We start from the raw sequence: 20,103 nt of genomic DNA on the forward strand, positions 1-20,103 counted from the left end.
GTGTGAGTGTCTGCATCAGTGTGTGCCTAAATGTGTGTCAGAGTCTGTATCAGCATGTGCCTTGGGGTGTTGGTGTATATATGTAGCTATGTAAGTAAGTACGTGTATGCTTGACTGTTTAGAGGAGTGGGTAGATGTCTTTCTAGCTGTATGGTGGAGTGATTGGGTGTATCAGTAGTTACATCGAAGAGTGACGGGTGTGACAGTCCTTGTAACCATGGCTGGGTGGTTGTAAGAATTAGTGTGTGGGTGAGTGTGTGCATATGTTAGTACCTGTATTAATGAGTAAGTGAGTGTGTGACTATCTTATGGGTATATTAATGCATATTGTAGTAGATGTATGTATTATTGGGTGTGTGTGTGTGTGTGGTCAAATGAGTGATAACTGGAAGTATGAGTGCCTTTATCATTATGTTACTGGACATTTCAATGGCTGTATGAAAGTATACCTTGTTGTATACCTTTACATGTTTGCTTTGTTTTGTGTGAGAAAGAAGTAATTGGAAAATTACTGTACTTCAGTAGATAGTGTCATTGATCTGTTTAAAAAAAGAATAGAAATATAAGTTAGTATAATTTTTGTAACATCCTTTGATAAAGTTTTAGTTTCTACCATGCATAAGTTCATAATATCCTTGAACAGCAGGGAAAAAACAATCAAACAATGGTTAGGTCAGCACTTCCTCTTTTCTTTTTCTGTATTAAATGTTGGTGCTATCCCCATCATTTGCCAATCAAATGACATCTAGGGTCAGTGCGAATCAGTTTCCACATCTAGTTGAACATAGTTCTTTGGAGGACCAACCCTTGGCAAAGTGGCAATAAATTGAATGGGAGGTTTTGCACCATCCATTGTAGGCAACAGTAAATAGTGGCAAAGCATCTCAGGTGCTCTTTGTGTGAGAAGACTCTCTCCAGGAGTACCTGCAACAAATGGTGTGGCACTACAAGTATGTTGACACATCTGAAGGGATATAACTCCAACTGCAATAGAAAAGGAACATTAGTATAAATTAGTATGACATTTACAAAATTCCAGAAACAGAACAGTGCACATTACTTACACTATAACAGTATATCACATTATTTTGTTTTTCCTTTTTTCTTTACTCAGCTTCTATACTTGCACAACTTAAACATTGATGTGTATAAAGAATCATTATTGAACAGTGGAGTGAACAGTGGAGAAAAAACAATTGCATAGATTGTAGGAAAAAAAAAAAACTGCACAGAATATCACTACAAATAAGTGACACTATGCATTACACTCACTACAAACACTTAATCAATTATTTTAGGGACAACTTTTAAACTGATCTACACAAATGTGTCTTAAAAATGATTCTCTTATTATTATAACTGGTACAATAGTACTGATAGATAGAAAGGAGATTTGTATTTTGGAGACCTTTTTGAAGACATCACCAGTGGTAGGCCAAATGATGTCTAAAACTCAGACAATCGATGTAGATGAACTTCCATACATTACTTTTTTCCAGAAATAGTACTTAGAAGTATGGTTGAAGAAAAAAAAGGTGACAATGTTGTAGTTTGAATGGCAGTTTTTGCATTAATTTAAGGTTGCTGTGATTGCAGTTTGTCCATCGCGTTTCACGCTTTAATTAGACAGTGTAGTGCCCAGATGTTATACTATCTTTTTCATGGCAGATAAAAGGATTCTTCAATTTCGGAGCACTTTTTAAAAACACCAAACCTCGATAAGCTGAATGATGTCTAAAACACTGACAATCTACATAAAAGAAACATTGTACATTAGGATTTTTTCAGATATACTCCTTAAAAGTTTGGTTGAAGAACCAACATGTAACAATTTTGTAGTTTCAATGACAAGCTTTGTTTGAATATAAGGCTGCTGTCATTGCATTCCATTCAACTAATTAATCCCTTAAAAACAAAGTATAGTGTCCAGCCGTCATATTAACTACTTCGAGAAAGAAAACATCTATAGTAATACAGGTTTTACCAGAAATTTATATTTGTTCAGGTTTGAAGTTTGCAGTTTTCGTTTCCAATTTAGATACATCTGCTGTGCCTCATGTAACATTAGTCTAAGGTATTTTCCTGTTCTTTTTAGGTGCATGTCAGATGATGGTTCTGATCATCGAGTTTGCCCTGTGTTTTTTTATTGTTTTTTGTCCACTTGGTTTTTGACCTTTTAGTGTGAGGGAGCCTCCTAGTCAGGGACTCCCCCACAGTAAGCTCATAGTAATATGGACTGCGCGTGTGACCCCCGATGCTGCCTTGCTAAAGAAAAAGCTAATGCAAGGGTGCTGTGACATAGCAAGAGTAGGAGGCTCGGGCGGGCTTCATGGGATTTTGTGTGCACACGTGTGTGCACCCATGTAAGGGCTGCGCGGGGAGGGATCCCGGTGTGCGCAGCCTAAGAACTTCACTCAAGGAGCTTGGCGCAGAAGGAACTATGCAGAGTGGGTGATGACCTGGAGTAGGCCTCATGAGATGGGTGCACCCAGGGGAGGGATAGTCAGTGTGCTTACTGTATTTTCATCATAGGGACACTCCATTCAATGTCAATAGGAAAGAGTGGCCTAGGGCATAACTCAGGTCCCCTAGGGCACTCAGAGACCAGAGTCTCACCAATGTATACTGTAACCTGTTTGAAAAGAATGATGCAGTAGGTTACAAAAGCATAGTTGTACAATTTATGGGTCATACAGGAATGTCATCTTTCTCTGACTCAGCTCAGAATTAGGGTCAATTACTGTTCAGTCCAGCTGCCTGAGCAGGACCTTGCATCAATCAGCCAGCTGTCAGTCCCTGCCAGGAAATTGGCAGAGAATCCTTGAAAGGAATGCTAGGAAGGAGGGGCTGAGTTTAAGAGCATATATGGCCCATGCTCCTAGACGACACAATTTTGGAGATATCCCAGAAGACTGTGCAGGAGGGAGGGGACAGGGGAAAGGAAGTGATGTTGAACATCTGAATTGGCCAGAGCTGCAGGCCTGCTGGACACTTCCACCCCCACGTAAAAGGTCCCGCACATGGGAGAGCTCTCATTCTTCACTGTGCTTCACTGCTGGACACTGGGACTGCAGATGGGCGTCATGGACAACTGGAAAGAAGAACCCCCTGGCAGCCCCCCTGGGGCTGGGCTCTGCCCCTGAAGGACTTCAGGCCCAGCTAGGCACAGACCAGGGCCAGGTAAGCTGGCTCCCTTACCCCCCCGAGTACTAGCTTGGGGAAAGACTGGGCTGGCGCAAGGAGAGCACGCTGCCCAGAAGGAAAGAAGGGCACCTAGAGGAAAGGCTGGTGCAGGGAGTCAGTGGGACTGCACCCCTATCATCTGGGACCCTTCCAGGCCAGGAGGCCTAAGGAGAGTGCTCCTGGTGACCAGGGCTCATCACCAGGAGCGAAACGATACTAGAACCACTCAAATCGGCCCTTGGGGGCCTGAGATATCCAAAGAAGAAGGTCCATGACCTTTGATCTATTTCAGAGTGAGCTGTGAAGCATGTGGGGCTCCGCCGCTCCTCTGGTCTATGCCCCCAGGGAGGGCCAGGGACTGGGGGCTGCTCCCAAAACCAAAGTAATGTGAAAATCAAGAAAGAGCCCCCAACCCCTTCCCGGGCCCCACAGAAGAGATAGTAGGGGTGCCCCGTCGTGCTCCCGTGAATATGGAGGATGGGGGCCCCGCCAGGAAGAAAAGTGGTGGATGCTGTTGTGTTCCCCGTGAAGATGGCCGCCGGCAGAGGGTGAGGTGACGGCCGAAGACTAAGCCGGGGAGCACCATCGCGCTCCCATTAAACATTGTTCAGGGGCCCCAGACCCCATCCGGGGGCCCCTACCTGAAGACCAAGTCGAGGGTGTTGTCGCCCACCCAAGTGAAGATTGCCTGAGGGGCCCCAGACCCATCCTGGGGCCCCCGCGAAGAAGGTGAGGCTGGGGAGTGCCGTTGCGCTCCAGGAGTGCTGAGGAGAGCCCCAGAGCCCATCCAGGGGCCATGAAGCAGAAGGAGAAGAGGGGGGAGTACCCGTCGGCCACCTAGCAGCATGTGTCTGCCCACAGGAGCGGGCAGACATCAAAGATGTGGCCAGCTCCCACAGCCACAGAGCAGCCGGGGGTGGGCTCCCCAAGCCTCTCCCCCAATACCACTCACCTGACTGGGGTATCCAGGTGGGACCGGGCACCCCCACCGATGAGGGCAGCCGGGGGTGGGCTCCCCACGCTGCCCTGCAACAATGAAGGTAGCATGACGGGGTTGTCCAGGTGGGATCGGACATCCCCCACCGATGAGGGAAGCTGGGGTGGGCTGTCTGCGCTGCCCTTGCCCCAGAAACGCAGCGCAAGGCCACAAAATGAGTACACACAACAAGGAAATGCGATGCGGCTCTCCCCGGTACAGCGGGAGAGCCGCTCATCAAATATGCATATGGCCCCTAAGGCTTTGCAGGTCTAGGGTCTCCAGGACACCTTGTTCAGCTCGTGGTGGCACCAGGAAGATGGGACTACCACCAACCAAGTTCCTATTGTCAGGGGGAGCTGCAGGAATGGAATAACATTCCCCCAATGCCAAGTTTATGTCTCCCACCCTAGGTTAGGTGGGACAAAGGAAACATAACCCCCCAAGGGTTATAAGCAAATTTAAATCACCAACATGTAGGAACTTTTGTTCTTATATTGTGTGTTTGAAGTTTCTAGAGGTATAAGTTGGTATTATCTCAAAATAATCAAATTATGAGGTTATATCAATGTAATTCAAAATTAATCCTTATGGCTGAAAGTATTTAGTCATGTTTCAAGGTCTTTTCAATAATGCTGAGTTGTGTAATGAGACTGATACCCACTCTCCTGTAGAGTAGTTATGTATGTTCATTGTCAGGCTTTGGTGCGTTCACACCATTGTGCCAACAGAAATACGCCCACAGTAACAGAACCCACGAATTACTGCGGCGGTCTTTCAAACACGGTAAACCATTGGCGGTACACACCGCCACACTCAAAATACACACACACTTAAAAAACACCACCACATTGGACAATTCAAACTACACTCACCTGACACACATACACACACCACACGAACACACACGATAATATAAAACACACACCCACATTACCCACAACCCTTTCTATGAAAAAAAGATAGCAAACAGAGAGAGACAAGCCAGGAGCACCCACTCAATAAGAGCCAAAAAACACCATCACCCATACACCATCCACGCACCTCACACCACACACCCCAACACATCACCCCAAACACCCTCACACATACCACTCACACCACATTCATGGCACCCCAAAGACACCCCAGGTTTTCAGAGAAGGAGCTAAGGGTCATGGTGGAGGAAATCATCCGGGTAGAGCCACAGCTATTCGGATCACAGGTGAAGCAGATGTCCATTGCAAGGAAGATGGAGCTATGGTGGAGAATTGTGGACAGGGTCAGCACCGTGGGACAGCACCCCAGAACAAGGGATGACATCAGGAAGAGGTGGAATGACCTACGGGGGAAGGAACGTTCTGTGGTTGCAAGGCACCAGATAGCTGTACAGAGGACTGGCGATGGACCCCCACCTCCTCCCCCACAACTAACAAGATGGGAGGAGCAAGTCTTGGTGATCATGCATCCTGAGGGCCTCGCAGGAGTAGCAGGAGGACTGGACTTTGGTAAGTCAACTCTTTACTACAATCACCCCCTATCTGCATGCCATCACATACCCCGACCCTCACCCTCACTCCCATCACTCCTCCACCTCACTCATACCCCACTATCAAAACCCACCCGTCCCATTACCAAGCCCTGCATGACACAACAATCCATGGACCCCCATCACAGACCTGCATGGACACCCATCTCCACAGCATGCCCAGTAGAGAGAATCACCTAGCCCACAAAATCACCAGGCACACAAGGCAAAGCTGACAGGGAAATCACAACCATAGAGGGCAACACACCCATGCACAAGATGGCACACACAGATAAAATAACACAGCATTTGCATCCCCACAGGACCCCTACTCAACGTCACCGGGGAGGAGTTGCCCGTAACATTCAGTCCCCCCCAGAAAAGGCCCACAGTGATGACAGCAGCTCTGCACGCCAGGATCACGATGACCAACCTGACCCATCAGGGACCTCTAGACAGTCGCTTACCCTGCCACAGTCCCAACCCACCACAGGAAACACCAGAACAGCACCCACCCAGCGGGCCCATGCCACCGTCCCCAGGACACATCAATAAGCAGTGTGTCCACCACTACAGAGACTCCAGGCAACCCCACAAACCCCGGACAATCTGGGACCTGGGGTCAGTGGCAGTGGGCACACCGTTCAGGGGACAGAGGCACAGGACAACAGGGAAGCTGGAAGGACTGAATTGTGACAGGGGGAGGACAGGCCTAGAGAACCCACACTCCAGGAGGCACTCACCAACATCCTGGGAGCAAACCACCATTCCCAGAAGACGATTGGCCAGATACTAGCCAAGTTGCAGGAGACCCAGCAGCTGCAGGAGGGACAGTACCTGGGGATCAGGGAGGAACTCAAACACATCTGCACCATCCTGGTCACCATTGCAGGGATGCTGGCTGACATGGCCAACACCATGAGGGAGGCAGTGGCACACCAACGGGCCCCTGACACTAGCCACACCGAAGAACAGCCCTCCACCTCCGCCGCCACTAGTGGACTGGAGGCCCTGCCACACGAACAACAGGCTACCAGAACCCCCTGCAGAAGGAGAACCACCCCGCAAATAGTCCCTGCGATCCATGCAGAAGTCAGAGAACATTGCCAAGACCCCGCCAGGAAATAAGACTCTCCTGATTGTCTCCCTTCTGTCCCACTCTGTCACCCTGTCCACCTTGAACTGCCTTTGCTCCCCTTCCTATGCACCCTTGGACAATGCACCTGTGATACCAAAAGACTGGACCCTAACTGGACATTCCTCCACCATCGCCCCAGCCCATTGCACATCCCCCTCTACTTATGAGCACTTAAATAAACACCCTTGGAACAAATACAAATCAGGAGTCTGTCAAATGATTCAAATATGTATTAGTGCAACATTATCAAAGCATTGCAAGTCATATGTACAGTTAAATTTACATAGGAATGACCTTTAGTGGGCAGCAGTAAACATGTCAGGAGCCAGAGTGGGCCACAGAGATCTGAAAATAGAGATGCCAAAGGGTACAGTAAGTGGCCATAGACATAGGGAAATCAGGCTGCCATGTACAATGTCCAACAGAAAATGGAAATGTAAAGTGAGGTTACAGTGTCTTACCTGTGTGTCACTAGAAGTACTGCTGTATAATATTACTTCTGCTGTCCACATCTTCTTCCTCTGCCTCCTCTTCCTCATTGTCCACAGGCTCCACCGCTGCAACAAGACCATCTCCAGGCTCACCCGCCTGCAGAAAAGGCACCTGGCGTCTCAAGGCCAGGTTGTGCAACATGCAACGATGATCTGGCACACCTTCATGGGTGAGTAGTAAAGGGATCCACCTGTCAGATGGAGGCACCGGAACCTGGCTTTCAGGAGGCCAATGGGTCTTTCAATTATCCTCCTTGTTCGCCCATGTGCCTCATTGTAACGTTCCTCTGCCCTTGTCCTGGCATTCATCACTGGAGTCAGTAACCATGAGAGGTTGGGGTAACCAGTCACCTGCAAATATCGAGGGATACCTGTTAGACACACACTAACTCTTAGGGACAACCCCATACCCAGACACCAACATATACTAGGTGGAGACCTTGGGCTCACCTATTAGCCACACCGATGCCTCTGGAGTTGGCCCATCACATATGGGATGCTGCTATTCTTCCATATAGTGGTGTCATGCACAGAGCCAGGATACTTGGCATTCACACGGGAGATGTAATGGTCCACCAAACACACCATCTGCACATTCATAGAGTGATATCTTTTTCTATTCCTAAACACTTGTTCATTCCTCCGGGGTGGGGGGGCAAATGCTACATGTGTACCATCAATGGCACCAATGATGTTGGGGATATGTCCCAGGACATAAAAGTCAGCTTTCACTGTGGCCAAATCCTCCACCTGGGGGAATACGATGTAGCTGCGCATGTGTGTCATCAGGGCTGACAACATTCTGCGCAACACGTTGGAGAACATTGGCTGACACATCCCTGATGCCATGGCCACTGTTGTTTGGAAGGAACCACCTGCCAGGAAATGGAGCACTGACAGGACCTGCACTAGAGGGGGGATACCTGTGGGCTCGCGGATAGCTGACATCGGGTCTGCCTCCAATTGGGTACACAGTTCTTGGATTGTGGCCCGATCAAGTCTGTACGTTAGGATAATGTGTCTGTCCTACATTGTCGCAAGGTCCACCAGGGGTCTGTACACCGGAGGATGCCGCCATCTCATATTCATCCTCAGCGGTTGAAGCCTATTGAGGAAAACAGTGAGCAGAGGGTCATATTCACACATCAATTGAAATAATAATGCATCTTTACCTTTACAGAACCTGTATGTGAATCCGAGAGTCAGTTGCTGTGCCAATGTCTGCTGTGATACAGTTAGGTGCCATGCCCTGTGCCCCCCTGAAATGGCGGCTGCCTGACCTGTGAGGAGGGACAAGTGGAAATGAGGTAATTCCGCTGGCGTTGGGCGCCATTGCGGTAGGCGGTCGATGACCGCCGCACAACTTTGCATTGGTCATCATCGGGTCCCATGGGTTCCAGGAGCCAATGGTGATGTACGCCGGTGGTGACAGTGCGCACCGTCGCTGATGTGACCGCCATTTTCTATCTATTCACTCACTTGCTACCTGACCTTCAACAGGAGAGGATCTACATTGCAAGTGCTGCTGTGACCTGTGTCTGGAAGCGACAATGGCTCATGTGTCTGGGGAAAGGGCCCATGCCTTCACTGCGGAGGAGTTGGAGAAACTGGTGGATGGGGTCCTACCCCAGTACATGTTAATCTACAGTCCTCCAGATAAACAGGTGAATACACAATGAGCATGATGCGTGGGCCATAAATGTATGGATTGCTGTGTGTGTAAGCCACATGTGGGTGGGGCTGTGGCGTCCTGGCCAGAGTGCTGCATGTATGGAGGTCAATGTATGTGCGTCAGGGGATGGGAGGGATCTGGTGGGCCATGAGTGTGATGGTCCCTTTTCTGCTGTCTTTACCATGCAGGTCAGCGCCCATCAAAAAAAGGGTATTTGGAGTGCATCGCCAAGGAGGTGCGGACCCTGGGGGTCTTTGACAGGTGGAGCACCCACTGCTGCAAACGGTGGGACGACCTGCGCCGCTGAGCAAGGAAGACAGCGGAGGCCCAGCTGGGGCTGGCCTCCCAATGAAGAAGGTGTGCCCATCGTACCCTGACCCCCCTGATGTACTGCATACTGGCAGTGGCCTATCTGGAGTTGAATGGGCGCTTAAGGGCATCACACCAGCCATAAAGGGGTGAGTACAAATTCAGATTCATTCTTTTGCGCTCATTAAGGGTTGACCTGGGTGGGGATGTGGACTGTGGGTGCCCCTAGGCCATGGCAAACATGGCAGGGTAGGTCCCTTGTTGGGCAGGCTCTGAAGCACTCCACGCCAATAGTATTAGTGGGCATCTACTACTGGTCAGGGCCCTGTTTGTTTCAGGTGTGCAGCTGATGGCATTAGGCACTGTACCCCATGGGCTGGTGACTAGCATTCTAACTGGTAGCGCATGGCCTAGTGCATAGGGCTGTTCCCTGTGAGTTGTGTACGCCAACGGTGGTGTTGTTGCTGGCATTGACCAAGTGAATCCTCTGTCTCTCCCCCCCTTTTTGTTTTGTCACCCTGTTCTTGTATGCATTAGCATCATCTGGCGGAGGAGCAGAGGCACCAGCGACAGATGGAGCAGCAAACCACATGGGCCTGGGGGCCGACTCCACCGACGGTGAGGGCACCAGTGGGACGGAGGGCGAGGGGAGCACCACGAGGGGGACAGGAGGAGACACCACAGACAGTGACTCCTCCTCCAATGGAAGCTCCCTGGCGGTGGCGGACACCTCTGTGCCCACCCAACAACAGGTACAGCCACCACCCCCCTACCAGCACCACCCTCCCAGCAGCCCCTCAGCATGTTTCCCATGACCGCTCACCCAGGAGGGTGGGCACCTCCTTCGCCACAGGCACCTCAGGCCCTTCCCCAGTCAACCCTGATGCCCTCAGTGAGGAGGCTATTGACCTCATGAGATCCCTCACTGTTGGGCAGTCAACCATTCTGAATGCCATCCAGGGTGTCGAGAGGCATTTGCAACAAACAAATGCATACCTGGAGGGCATTCTCTCTGGCGTGGCGGCCCAACAGAGAGCATTTCAGGCTCTGGCCTCCGCACTGATGGCAGCCATTGTCCTTGTCTCTAGCCTCCCCCTCCAACTTCCTCTACCCAGACCCAATCCCCTCAACCCTATCCTATCCCAAGCACACCTTCAGACCAGCATTCACCCAAATCAACACACAAAAGTGGCTCAGGCAAACACAAGCACCACACTTTATCTCACAGGCACCCACACAAGCACCATCCCCATGCACACACACCAACATCCACTACCTCCACTGCCTCCACTGTGTTCCCCTCCTCCTCGTCATCCAACTCCCTCCGAGTAGCGTCTCCACTCACACCTGCATGCACTACATCCTCTCCATCACCAGCACACCCATCACTACACACCCCTCACTGGCAGTCACCACCCCCACATCTATGCACACGTCTCCTGTGTCCTCGCCCACTGTGTCTGTGACCCCTCCTCCCAAAGTACCCACCCACCCAACAGCCATCCACCTCACAACAGCATCCAGCCCATGCACCTGCACCCAAACTCAGCAGACAGACACCTCCTACAACCACTCCCTCTTCCTCCACTCCCAAACCCTCTCCCTCTTCCCACCCCAGTGTCCCTAAGAAGCTTTTCCTGGCAAACATTGACCTCTTCCCTACTCCTCACCCCCTGTCCTTCCCCTCAGGCCAGGGTGGCCAGAACCCAGTCCAGCACCTCAGCCAACAAGTCCAAATCCGATGTGGTTCCTGCAGATATCAGAGGCTCAAAGGGGGCACCTGTCAGCCCAGTCAGTGTACCACCAACCCCTGCCAAGGCCAAAACCATTCCGCCACCTGGCAAGGTGAAGAGGGGGACAGCACCCAGCAAGGAGAAGGAGCCACAACCACCCAGCAAGGCCACCTCAAAGACTCCAGCTGCCAGACCCAAGGTCACACCACCATCTGCCAAGGTGAGGAATGGCACAAAACACCAGGCAAGGCACTTCAGCCGTCCGAGGCTGCAGGTGACGGCCTGGTGGCTACCAGCACAACTGCCAGCACTGCCACCTGCACCGTGGCCAGCATCCCCGCCGCTAACACCGCCAAAAGCACCACCACCTGTACCGCCACCTGCACCGCCACAAGCACCACTACTGTCATCAGCAGCAGCCACACTGGGCAGCCGTCCGAGGCTGCAAGAAAAGGGCTGGAGCCTCCCTCCACCGGTGGCAGCACAGGCACCTGCACCGCGGCCAGCACCGCCACCTGCACCACCGCTAGCACCACCGCAGGCACTGCCGCAAGCACTGCCACCTGCACTGCTGACAGTAGCACCACTACCAGCAGAAGCAGCCCCAGTGGGCAGCCGTCCGAGGCTGCAGGAGAAGGGCTGGGGCCTCCCTCCACCACTGGCAGCACCCGCACCAGCACCGGCACTACCACCAGTTTGCAGCCGTAGCTGTCAGTGGATGGAGTCTAGCCCTCCTCCATGGACTGTCATGCAACCTGGTCCCTGCAAATCTCGTGCCTCAGACACCCAGGTGAGGGACTGTGAACTGCCACTCCCCAAGTGTTGCATCACTGGGCACACAGTCCCCTCCAGAACCAGTGGAGATATGCATCCACTCACCCTATCCTTGGCAGGATAAAGCACACTGGGCATAAATCCCCCTCCAGTACCAGTGGAAGAAGGCATCCACTCACCCTATCCTTGGCAAGATGAAGCACACTGGGCACAAAGTCCCCTCCAGAACCAATGGAGATATGCATCCACTTACCCTCTCCTTGGCAGGATGAAGCACACTGGGCACAAAGCCCCCTCCAGAACCAGTGGAGATATGCATCTACTCACCCTATCCTTGGCATGATGAAGCACACTGGCACAAAGCCCCCTCCAGAACCAGTAGAAGAAGGCATCCACTCGCCCTATCCTTGGCAGGATGCAGCACACTGGGCACAAAGCCCCCTCCAGAACCAGTGGAAGAAGGCATCCACTTGAGAGACTGTAGCCTTGCACTCCCCAGGACCAAGCAGCGGGCAAATCACCCACTAGAGAGACTGTGGCTTTTCACTCCCCAGGAACAAGCAGTGGGCAAACCACCCACTTGAGAGACTGTGGCCTTGCACTCCCCAGGACCAAGCAGTGGACAAACCACCCACTAGAGACACTGTGGCTTTGCACTCCCCAGGAACAAGCAGTGGGCAAACCACCCACTTGAGAGACTGTGTCTTTGCACTCCCCAGGACCAAGCAGTGGGCAAACCACCCACTTGAGAGACTGCGGCCTTGCTCTCCCCAGGACATCACTGTGGGAATGGAGCCCCCTCCAGGAGCAGTGGCGTTATTCCATCTTCCGGCTGAGGTGCCCCCCTTCCCCGCCCCACTGAGGTGCCTGTGTGTTTTCGACCTGATGCCCCTGCAGTGTTCTCACCGTATTGAGGCAGGAGTCAAGTGTGGGCTTGGCCTATGAGTTTTGGCCCAGTGGCCCACAGACATTTGGAGTGGACAATGTACCACCTTATGTACATATTGTATATTTTTGTAAATACTGTTTTTCAAGTTATTAAGTATATCTGACTATTTCTAATATATCACTGATTTGACTCTATTCCTTTTGTCCTTGCATTCTTCCAGGGGGTTACGGTGTGTAAATGTAATGCTGATGCATGTGTTTGTGTGTATGGTGTTGTGGGTGAGGGTGGGGGTGTTGCGTGTTACGTGTGTGTGGGTGTCACTCTCTTTTTCCTCCCCCACTCCCCTGTGTTCTAGGTGCAGTACTCACCTTGGTCTTCGCCGCCGCTGTTCGTACTCCTGGTAGGTGAGGAGGTAGACCAGCATGGGGAGGACGTGCAGCTCGAGCTTCATGGCGTCCTGGATTTCGTTGAGTGTCGAGAGGTGAGTGGTTTCCCTTTCAAGTACTGTTTCCGCTGTGCTTTTGATGGCGTTGGTACCGACCCGGAAAAGCTGGTGGATGGGCAGGTTGTGATGGGGTGGCAGTACAATGACTTCCACCTGGCTGTTGGCGGTTACCGCCGCAGTGTCTGTTGCTACCGCCGTGGCGGTCTGAGTGTTAAAGTGGCTGTATGTGTTGGTGGTTTCCACCGTGGTCGTGATCCCATTTTTTTTACCGCCGGCCTGTTGGCCGTATTACCGCTGCTTTAACACCGACCACCAGGGTTGTAATGAGGGCCTATATGTCCTACCTTAACCATACACTGCACACTGCCTTTGGGGTTACCTAAGGCCTACCTTAGGGGTGTCTTACACGTAAGAAAAGGGAAGGTTTAGGCCTGGCAAGTGGGTACACTTGCCAAATCGAATTTACAGTAAAACTGCACAGAGACACTGCAGTGGCAGGTCTGAGACATGATTACAGAGCTACTAATGTGGGTGGCACAACCAGTGCTGCAGGCCCACTATTAGCATTTAATTTACAGGCCCTGGGCACCTCTAGTGCACTTTACTAGGGACTTACTAGTAAATTAAATTTGCCAATCATGGTAAGCCAATTACATAAACATTTTGTATAGGAGCACTGATTAGCAGTGGTAAAGTGTCCTAAGTAACAAAAACTGAAAAAAACTGAGTCCAGCACACATCAACAACCTGGGAAACAGAGGCAAAAAGTTAAGGGAGACCACGCCAAGGATGAAAAGTCTAACATTCATGTTCTCCGTCTTTTAGTGTACCAATTTCAAGGTTACTTTCTCAGGCTCTCTATGTGTAAAACTATAAGACATCTATTTCCAAACTAACATCTATTTCCAAACTAATATTTTACCCATCTGTAAAGGAATGATATGTTAGCAAAAGAAAACAGCTTTCTCACATTCTGAAAGTTTGAGGCCTAGCAAGTCAATATGGCTAACTAAAGCAGAATTCAATTAAAATGGCACGCTTTATTCTCATTAAGTAAATCACACATAACTGGTGAAATTGAAAGATTCATCATTAATAACCTTTGCAAATATCCAAGTTATGCCTAATTGCAAAGTGATACAACTTGTAAATATATTTCAGTAACTATAATGGGAACTACAATTTTCAACATTAGCTTGTGACGTTTTCATAGAGAAACTCAATATCATTTCAGGAAAAACTATTTCTTGACATCATTAGGAAGCACTTGGAATCAAAATGAATGATTATTCTTCGATTAAAATATCGTTACCACATCACATTAGATCACTAGTTTACAGTGAATGCACCATAACATGAGTTCTCAGTACATCACTTTACAGTTAACTTGTAAGGGCTGTACACATTATAATGCAAACTTGTTACATATAGATCATCATTGACACAAAGTGAACAGCCAAATTTCAGATGCACCACTGTTACATTTAGTGCTAAGAATGTTGCAATAAGTGTGCACAATGGAAGTGAAAATAACAAAGAAAACTCCCATATTGTCAGTGGGCTTGAGAACAATGGGCTAAAAAGTAAATTTGCCAACTCCCATTAAATCCATATTTACTACAGGTGATGGGCTGTGGTGAAGACAGATGCGAAAGCGATGTGTACAGGAATTGGAAGATACATGGAAATTTACCAAAATTTCTGGGCTTAGTCATAGGGTTTTTCCTAATGACCAAAAGCTTGTTAATAGAGTCAGAACCTCATTTAGAAGGCCCATAGCACAGGGCAGCGCAGCAAGTGCCTTGCAGTGCCACTCTGCGACACCAGCAAAGGGCCCAAAATGCACCATATCTACAAGATACAGGGCATTTATGTCCTCTCCTCCTGTGCTGGCACACAAATTGCTGCTATGTGCCAATGCAGGCACCCTTGCACCATGGTGTAAGAGTGCCACCATAGTGGAAATGACTGTTTTTGTGCAGGAAGGGACCTCTTCCTGCACAAAGCACAAGAGGTGTTTTTCTTTTTCTATTACTGCAAAATGCAGCACATATAGAGGAAGAAATGGGGAGAAGTAAAGATCAATTATCCACGTTGCGCCACTCTTACTCACCCCTGAGGGGGCGTAGAAATCTGCCGCATTCCCAGACTTGTAAATCTGAGGATGCATCAGATTCCTTTGGGTTCCATGGAGGTTGCATGGGAACAACCCAAGCAACTGCCATGGAACACCCCTCTCACTTTTATGCGTGAAAGAGGTCATGTTAGAAATGGGGTCTCTGTTTGGCAGTCAATTTGCACTCTGTTCAAGCAGGAACCCTCACTCTTGTCAGGGTAAGGGAGTTATACTCCTAAGACAGCCCCTGCGCACCCTCTTGGTAGCTTGGCACATGCAGTCAGGCTTATCTCAAAGGCAATGTGTAAAGTATTTATACCAGCACATACAGTAATACAGTAAAAACACCACAATAGTGACACAACACCAGTTTAGAAAAATAGCCAATAATTATCTGAATCAAACAAGACCAAAATGACAAAACTCCAACATACAAAAGAAAAGTTAGGACTTTTTAAATTGAAAAGAGTCTTAATCCATAGAAAACAATGGGTGCGTTGGTTTTACACAAAATACCTTGTTTGTGTAAAAAATAAAGCCGCATCAGCGAACGTGTGTCGGAAAACTCATTGATGCATTGATTCCCTACTCAAAAAGTGAGGCTTTGCGTTGTTTCCTCTCCGGTCGGGTAGGCAATGTGTCATTTTTCTCTCCCCCAGAAGAGTGATGCGTCGATTTCTGGATAGGCAACCTCGGGCTGTGCAGGTTTACCGTGGTTTTGATTCCCAGCGACGATGTGTGCAAAACTCCGACGCACAGTGGTGAATAGTAGTGCTGCGAGGATGATGCTTTGATTTTAGCAGCCTCACACATGGGTGTTGCGTCGATTTACCAGCCGCGATGTAGGTCTGCATTGATTTTTCAGCTGCGAAGCAGGTGCTGTGTTGATTTTCTCCCACACAGCTCCCGTGTGTGGATTTCAGTTTTGGTTCCATCAGATTCTCCTTTCAAGGGCCCAGGGAATGGATTGGGCACCACATGGCAGGCTAGGAGTCTCAGCAAGAGATTTCAGGTGCTGGCAGAGAAAGTCTTAGATGGCCCTGAGACTTCGGAACAGGAGGCAAGCTCAGTCCAAGTCACTGGAGACACTTCACAAGCAGGAAAACATAGCAAAGTACAATATTTGTCCTCTCAAAGGCAGGAATGTCACGGTTTACTCGTCGCGTATGAAGAGAACCAGATGGCACTGCGGGTGGTCTTGCTTCTTGTAGGTCCTGCCTTGACCAAGGTATGGGCGACCCTTTCTGGTAGCCACGATGCTACTGACAAGGGAACGTCAAGGCAGTCCGTGCCCTCCAAAAGGAGTCCCTGAGGAAAAACCCAAGGAGAAAAAACCTCAATGGCTGGAACTCCCTAAAACAAAAAATGGCATGGACAAAGATAAGTCTTCAAAAAATTATAACTGGAATGACCAGAACAAAATGCAAGGAAAAGGCTGGACTAGCCGGAGCGTGATCACCACCAAAGGAAGTGTTGCAGCGCAATGAGACCAAGAGTCTCATTCCTTTTATACCCAAGAACAGGAAGTGACATTCAGGAAGGAAAGAAGACGCCATGTTAGATTGGAAAAACTACCATAGGGAATGTGGATGAAGACACCATGTTGGAAAGGGATCCCAATGCATGCAGGGAAGAGGAAGACATACTGGGAGAAGAAGAAGAACATGGCTCCACCCAAAAAGATGCAGGCAAGAAAATAAAAGAACAAAACAGAAAAGAAAAGAATGGAGCAGAACAGAACAGAAAATACCAGGTAAGTGAGATGGTGGGGGAATGGGGCCCACTGTTAATCTCCAGGCCGCGCCTCGCCCCAAGCTCGTCGAGGCCCGATGCCCAATCTAGGGCCTCATGCGTGGTAAGGCCGGAAAAAAGGGGTGCGGCATGCCCCGTGACCAAAAAGATGCACCGCGGCTCTGGTCTCCCCGTACGCACTGCGGCAGGCCGCAGCGCAACATAAGCAGCAACTGCATGCCAATCCAGCAAAGCACACTCACAGGAAAAGGGGCAGTGTTCCTCCTCCGGCTCTTCAGTTCTGCTCCTTGACAGAGGTTTCTCTTGACCCAGAAGTAATCTAAAAATCTGGGGTTTTGGGTCCACTACTTATACCCCTTTCTGCCTTCGAAGTAGGCAAGCTTCAAAGGAAAGTCTCTGTTGGTCACGAGATCCTGCCTTGCCCAGGCCTGGCCCCAGACACACAGCAGGGGGTTGGAGACTGCATTGTGTGAGGACAGGCACAACCTTTTGAAGTGTAAATGACCACTCCTCAATCCCCACACCAGCCCAGGAGCCTCATCAGGATATCAGGATATGCAGGCTACACCCCAGCTCCCTTTGTGTCACTGTCTAGAGAGAATTCACAACAGTCAGAATGCCAGTGTGACCCAGATGTAGAATACTCAAACAGGTAGAGGCAGAGAATGGTTAAGTAAGAAAATGCCCACTTTCTAAAAGTGGCATTTTCAAACTGACAATCTAAAAATCAACATTACCAAAAGATGTATTTTTAAATTGTAAGTTCTGAGACCCCAAACCTCTATCTGCTCCCAAAGGGAAACTACACTTAAGAAGTATTTAAAGGCAGGCCCCACGTTAACCTAAGAGAGAGATAAGCCTTGCAATGGTGAAAACCTAATTTGGCACTATTTCATTTTCAGGACATGTACAACACATCAGTACATGTCCTTCCTTGAACATACACTACATACTGCCCATGGGACGAACTAGGGACTACCTTACGGGTGTCTTACATGTACAAAAAGAGAAGGTTTGGGCCTGGCTAGTGAGTACACTTTACAGGTTGAATTGGCAGTTTAAAACTGCACACATTGACACTGCAGTGGCGGGTCTGACCCATTTTTAAAGGCTACTCATGTGGGTGGCACAATCAGTGCTGCATCAGGCCTACTAGTAGCATTTGATTTACAGGCCCTGGGCACCTCTAGTGCACTTTATTAGGGACTTACTAGCATAACAAATATGCTAATCATGGAAAAACAAATTACTCATACAGTTTACACAGAGATCACTTGCACTTTAGCACTGGTTAGCAGTGGTAAAGTGCCCAGAGTACCAAAACTCCACAAAAACAAAGTCCAGCACACAGCCAAAAAGACAGGCAGCAGAGACAAAAAGAACAGAGGTCCATATTTACAAGGTCATAAAATGCCAGGCAAGGTGGCTTTGTGTGGCTTTGTAAATATGGGCTGGCACACTGCGCCACCAGAGCACCAAAACAAGTGACGCTCCGGTGGCGCAGTGTGCCGCTAGGTCCCTGTAAACAAGACCCTCAATTCTTAAACATACATTTTAATTGTATGATGTACGTTTTTCATGAATCAGCCAAAAAAATCTCACAGCATGGCGATCTGTGCTTCTTCATTTTGGCTCATATGCTGAAGTTTAGTAATTGCTTAAATCCATCATTGCCAACATGCCATGGCTACTCTTGCAAAGTAGGAACAGTAAGATTATGCTGGAAGGAAAGCCCATTAGCTAAACCATTACCCTAAAAAAGTTATTTTCGGAGACAATTTTGGAACACAAAGCTTGTGTTCCTCTGTTTTTGTTCATGATCTGACAGTCATGCAGCTATGGGACACATCATAATCCGTTGGTAGTTGTGAATGTTTGCTGACAATATACACGCGTCATACACTCCAGTTTTCAGATTGCTACTTGCATTAATTCGTGCATTCCACTATTACAAAAAAAAATCCTTTGATTCTTTCAAAATTTTCCGAGACATTAGGGCCCGTATTTATACTTTTTGACGCTAAACTGCGCTAACGCAGTTTAGCGTCAAAAAATTTTGCGCCGGCTAACGCCATTCTGAAGCACCATGCGGGCGCCGTATTTATTGAATGGCGTTAGCCGGCGCAAGCAGACCGGCGCTGCCTGGTGTGCGTGGAAAAAAACCACGTACACCAGGCAGCGCCGGCGTAGGGAAAAGTGGCGTTAGGGCGTCTTAAAAATGGCGCAAGTCAGGTTGACGCTAAAAAATCGTCTTAACCCGATTTGCGCCATTTTAAACGACGCCCAGACGCCATTTACATGACTCCTGTCTTAGTAAAGACAGGAGTCATGCCCCCTTGCCCAATGGCCATGCCCAGGGGACTTCTGTCCCCTGGGCATGGTCATTGGGCATTGTGGCATGAAGGGGGGCACAAATCAGGCCCCCCTATGCCAAAAAAAAAATATAAAACAAAAAAAATGTATACTTACCTGAACTTACCTGAATGTCCCTGGGGTGGGTCCCTCCATCCTTGGGTGTCCTCCTGGGGTGGGCAAGGGTGGCAGGGGGGGTCCCTGGGGGCATGGGAGGGCAGCTGTGGGCTCATTTTGAGCCCACAGGTCCCTTAACGCCTACCCTGACCCAGGCGTTAAAAAGTAGCGCAAATGCGGGGTTTTTTGACCCGACCACTCCCGGGCGTGATTTTTGCCCGGGAGTATAAATACGACGCATTTGCGTCGCCGTCATTTTTTTAGACGGGAACGCCTTCCTTGCATCTCATTAACGCAAGGAAGGCGTTCACGCAAAAAAATTACGCTATTTGCCCATACTTTGGCGCTAGACGCGTCTAACGCCAAAGTATAAATATGGCGTTAGTTTTGCGCCGAATTTGCGTCAAAAAAAACGACGCTAATTCGGCGCAAACGGAGTATAAATATGCCCCTAGCTTTGCACACTGAGCTTGAGGGGTCGGCACCTTACATGAGTAAACTGTTTTAAGGACAAGTAGGACTACTGAAAGAAGCCAGTGAATTGTGATTCTTTGGTATTCGTGCGCCCTCATGCCGTAAATGTTTTTAACCGCGGAGCATAGTTTTTTTTAATACTTTGCTGATAGTAATATATTATAGTCTTATAGAT

This window comes from Pleurodeles waltl, chromosome 10, assembly GCF_031143425.1.
Source record: "Pleurodeles waltl isolate 20211129_DDA chromosome 10, aPleWal1.hap1.20221129, whole genome shotgun sequence".
In the NCBI taxonomy this organism is placed as follows: domain Eukaryota; kingdom Metazoa; phylum Chordata; class Amphibia; order Caudata; family Salamandridae; genus Pleurodeles; species Pleurodeles waltl.